Source organism: Columba livia, chromosome 2 (genome assembly GCF_036013475.1).
Source record: "Columba livia isolate bColLiv1 breed racing homer chromosome 2, bColLiv1.pat.W.v2, whole genome shotgun sequence".
In the NCBI taxonomy this organism is placed as follows: Eukaryota; Metazoa; Chordata; class Aves; order Columbiformes; family Columbidae; genus Columba; species Columba livia.
In genome coordinates, this window is record NC_088603.1 from 5,328,154 (window position 1) to 5,333,724 (window position 5,571).

Below are 5,571 nucleotides of genomic sequence, written 5' to 3' on the forward strand. Positions count from 1 at the left end.
TCTCTGCTCCTTTCGGTGCATCCCGCCTCCCGTGAGAAGTGTGATGGTACTTTGTCCCTGGGCCCCATGGTGCATCAGAGAAGGATGCTCTGAGGGTGCGTCTGCATCGTGAGACTTCCACATGCTTTACTTTTGTTACCCCCATTCTGGATACAAAGATTTGGTCTATCTAGTGGAGGGGCAGACACACTGGATGTCACTAAAACTCACCCCCTCCTGGGACAGGGCTATTTTTAGTCTGAAATAGGAAGCGCAAACCTCACCCTGAGCTTCCTCTAGGGTTTGGTTCTTCCTAGAGGTTTCTCCTTGCCAGAAATTTCTTTTCTGCACCCTTGGCCCTGATCCAGCCAAATGCCGAAGCACACACTTAGCTTCAAACCACCTCGCCCCCTGCACTCCCACAAGTGCTTTCTTGGACAGGTCCCCTTGTCACTTCTGGCCCTGGGAAAGCTCATGCCTCTCCATGCTCCTGCCCTGAGATGATGAGTCTCCCCCTCTTGCTGCCAGCAGCGGTAGGCAGGAGTACCAGCTTGCTTTGCTGTGCACTGGCCACAAAACTAGCCCTGTACACATACAGAGAGAGTTATCAAATCTATGGCATATGCCATGAGGGCACGTGAATGCTGCACATGAAGACCTGGGGTCCCCAGGCATGAGCACCTGCAGTCCTGAGAGCTAATGTCTATGGCTCATCCTCATCCTCCCTGCTCTTCTCACCAGGAGATGGTCAGGTAATGCTTAAATTGCTGATAGTGCCTTTAAATATTTGATAGACTGAGATGGCCAAGCAAAATCATAGAATTATAGAACCACTTTGGTTGGAAGAGACCCTCAAGATCATCAAGTCCAACAATTAACCAAACACTGCCAATAAACCATGTTCCTAAGAACCTCATCTACGCATCTTTTAAGCACCTCCAGGGATGGTGACTCCACCACTTCCCTGAGCAGCCTGTTCCAGTGCTTGATAACCCTTTCGGTGAAAAAAAAATTCCTGATTTCCAATCTAAATGTCTCCTGGTGCAACTTGAGGCCATTTCCCCTCATCCTATCACTTGTTACTTGGCAGAAGAGACCAACCCCCTCCATGCTCCAAGCTCCTTTCAGGCAGTTCAGAGATCAGAAGGTCTCCCCTCAGCTCCTGTTCTCCAGCTGAACCCCCCAGGTCCCTCAGCCGCTCCCATCACACTTGTGCTCCAGACTCTTCACCCAGTTCCTGTCACTGACAGGGACTCCAAGACTTGTCCCCATGTTGGTCACATGTCCCAGCACCCATTTTCTGGGGACTGAGATCACTAGTGCATTCTGCCATAGGTCACCAAAGAGTCTGATCCATCTGATCACACCCATGCGGCAGCTTGGACCCAGTTGATCTCCCAGGCTTGAATGTACAAGAGCTCTGATAGAAATTCAGATTGGTTTCCTGGCCCTTCCACTGCTATGAATTTAAATTCTGCAAACCCTAATGCAAGGAATTGAAATGCATATTGATTAAGGGCCTTTTATGGGTGCCTTGCAGAGCATATTAACAAGAATTTAAAACTTGCATTCCAGTATTAATGACTCTCGTCTCCTGCACTTTGCAGTGATTGAATCTTGACTTTTAATTGAAACGCTTTAGTTAAGACAAATTCCTTCAGCCAGAGAAGATGAAGTGCCCTTTCAGGTGTGCGCCGTGGAGGGGCTTTTGACCTCGAGGTCCCCAAGTTGCAAAGCAGCTGTGACACTCCTGGAGAGGAACCTCTGTCCTTCAAGTGGGTGGCTGTGGGTTGTCCTCCAAGGGGCCATTTCTTGGGACTTTCCCTCTGGGCACCACTGATTTGCACATTGGCGGCTGCAGAACAAGGATTTCATTGCTCTGGCGCTCAAGGCAATCAGATGGGCAAAGATTAATTACCTCCCTCAGCAGGGCAATAACCACCCACATGCAGTGCTCAAGTGGCACCTCAGCACTGGTGATGCACCTGTTTCTGCCTCCTTAAGTCCTGCTTGCTTCTGCTTCTACATCTGATCCAAGGTGAGCTGTTCCTATCCTTGAAGCTCAGCTCTGACAGGGCACCTTGGCTTGAAAACATCTCCAAAGAGGATTTGGCATTTTGTAGAGGGAGCAGCAAGAGGTGGCACCTTGGGGCTGCCAGGGTGAATACAGCCCAGCTCGATGGAGTCAGCAGCTTATTTAATATTTGTTAGCTCTGCCGTGGCCAACATAGGAGGCGAGGGTCTGCATTGTGGTGTGGTGTAGACCTTGCATGTTATGGAGACTTATTTCAGTGTTATCCTCCTGCTCCAGGACCAGAGCCTTCAGCACAGCATGTGAGGGGGTTTGTCTTTGTATTCCCTTTGCCTCCAAGGAGAGACAAACTCACAATAAACACAAGACCCCAGATGGGTGGTGAGATGTCAGATCCTCTGCTCAGCCCACCTGGGGCCAATGCTTATGTGGGAAGTTTGAACCCCAACAGTCCTTGCTTTCACCGTTTTGTGGCCAGAGAGACATCTATGAAATCTAACCTGTCTCCTGAGCTCTTAAGGGAAATCAATATTTTCCATCCAGTCTCTGGTGGGACAGGCTACTGGACATCAGTCAGTGCCTTCACCTCCATGCATGGGACCAGAGCCTGGGAGGGGGACTCCAAGATCACAAGGATATCCAGGCTGTCACCCACCACAGGGCATCAGAGCAGGACAGGAGCCCCCCCATGCATCAGATGGGACCTCTGTCTGCTGATTACATGCTAAATGATCATTTGATTTTTTACAACTAGACATAAAACATGAACCAGCTGAGATCTGCAGGGCTTCTCCTCGGTCTAAGTGGCTTTTCCATAGGTCTCACCAGAGCCACCAGTCACCCACCACTTCTCCAGGGATTGAGTTGTCTGTCCAGATCATCACATGTGCAGTACAGCAGTGCTTTATTTGTGCACCCTGACAGGAGCCATGGCCACCAGCACAATTCAGGCAGTGAATAATCATAACTGCATAGAAGACTGTAAAGAGAAAATACTTTGCCATGTGCTGCATTTTTTTTTTCAGAACCATAAACTTTTGCTTTGTTCCTTCTCTGCTTTTAGCTTTTGGTGACTTCTTGTCTCATCCATCACAAAGAAAGCCGTTCATCTCATCAACCCAAAAATCAATTTCTTGACAACAGCTGGGATGAGCTCTCACCTTCACTGTACTGCTCCTCATAGGGACTCTCCTGAAATTATACAAACCCTTTGTTGCCTAAATGAACCCAACCTGATCTTATAGAGAAGATTCTGTGGGGCAGCAGGAAACTTCTAAATGTGAAGATAAGCTCCAAATCTGTCAAGGCTGAACAGGCTAGAAATAAACACTGGTTTAATTTCATATCCAAAGAGAGTCCATGGCTCTTTTCTTCCCGGCTGGTAAAAATACTGTTCTGTATCTGATTGTGCCATTGTGGCATTTTACAGAGGAATTGAATCAGGCTGTGTTTCCAAGACTTGTTGTTGTTGTTGTTGATTTTACCTTGTGAGTCACACAGTAATGGGCTTGACTCTCTGGGTCAAACGCTTGGCTGGATACCATGGGGTTCATCACACTGGAAAACAAGTGTTTGCCCACGGGAGGTCAAGGAGAATACAATAATGAGCTAAATCTCCAAATCCCACACTGAGGCATCCTTCAGACCCAATATGCTTATATATGCCTAATTCTTACCAACAGTAAGAAGTATAGACTCCAAAGGTAGGCAAGAATGCATTCAAATAGGTCTTGACTCTCTGAAGGAACGTGTGTGGTGCTGTAGTTGGGGTGTACGAAGAGGATCTTGTGAAAGACTGCCCAGACATTCCAAATTGTGATGTTTTGTGCACGTGGGCAGATCTGAACATAGTCCTCGTGAAAGAGCCCATCAAATAATAATCGCATCCTCCTCGCTTCTCCTACCCAGGCTCAAGCATTTGCTGGTGACAGAAGCATCACTGCAGGGCTTCCAGCAGGCAGTAAGTTATGATTAAAAAATGGTGGTTATTTATAATAAATGGAGCATTCAGATGGAGAAGTCTGAGTTACTCCTCTAATCGTGCCCTAGGGTGGCTGTGTGCTTGAGAGCCCTCCCCGTCACTGTCGTACCACAGCACTATACATCATCTCCTCAAGAGATTCCGAAATGAAGTGACTTCAGTTTGCTTTTGCTTTGGAGTCAAGGAGTTATATTGTGAAAAGAGAAAGCAAGACGCTTGCCTGTTTTTATTTATTTATTTATTTATTTATTTATTTATTTTAATTAAAGGTGACATCTGGGGTATTGAAGCAAATGAGAGTGCTGGTGGTAACTTTTTCAGAGGGAGTAGATGTTGTGTCACAGAATCACAGAATCAACTGAGTTAGAAAAGACCTCAGAGATCATCGAGTCCAACCCTTGGTCCAACTCCAGTCCGTTTACTAGATCATGGCACTAAGTGCCATGTCCAATCTCAGTTTAAAAACGTCCAGGGACGGTGAGTCCAGCACCTCCCTGGGCAGCCATTCCAATGCCTGACCACTCTCTCTGCACAGAATTGCTTTCTAATATCCAGCCTAAATTTCCCCTGGCAGAGTTGAAGCCCATGGCCCCTTGTCCTATTGCTGACTGCCTGGGAGAAGAGACCAATCTCCACCTGGCTAAAACTTCCCTTCAGATAGTTCTAGAGAGTGATGAGATCACCTCTAAGCCTCCTCTTCTCCAGACTAAACAAGCCTAGCTCCCTCAGCCTCTCCCCATAGGTCCTGGCAATCAGTGCCCTCACACCTCTCCCATCTCAGAAACACACAATGACAGGTCAGGATGCTGCTTGCTTTCTCTCTCAGGTGCTGAGCACCAGAAGATGGTAGGTGGGATGGAAATGTCCTGCAGGTGAAGAACCAATTGGAGGATGCCATGCCTGAAGCTGAAGAACAGCCACGTGACAAGACATGATGTTTTCATCCTAGCGATGATGAGATTTCTTCTTCAAGTCTGGTGAAAGTTTCCTGAGGGGAGATACAGCTGCATTGCTATAATCCCGAGCTTCTTAAAAACTGAGACCTACACACAGATCTGTGTTTGCCGAAGCATCTCACCTTCCTAATGACCCATGTGAAAGTACTCAGCCCAGACGTTCCGCACCACTCAGGGGAATTCAGAAGCCAGAAGTGTTGTAGCTTGAACTCATCTTTACTTATCTGGAGTTTGTTCACACTAAAATCAATCAATCAGAGTGAAATGTCCTACCAGCATAGCCCGTAATTCATGACTGTTGATTTCTCTCCTAGGCTACAGTGACATCAGTAAATAACAAAAGGCTGGATCCTGTCAAAGAAATCAAGGAGGAGATATCAGAGGTATTGGCCAAATGTTCTCCAAGGGACATGAAAACTATAGCAGCCTGCCATCACCCGGCAAGAAAAATAGAATGAAAGCACATGAGATTTAACTCATCAACATGTCAGTTTAATGCAGATTTGTGTTTATAAATTGTAGCATCTGGAGTTTCCAAGGAGTGTGACCACATCCTCCTTGAATTCAGCAAGCCTTTAAAAGCAGACCACAAAGGAAACACAGAACTGATTTATTTAGGGAGA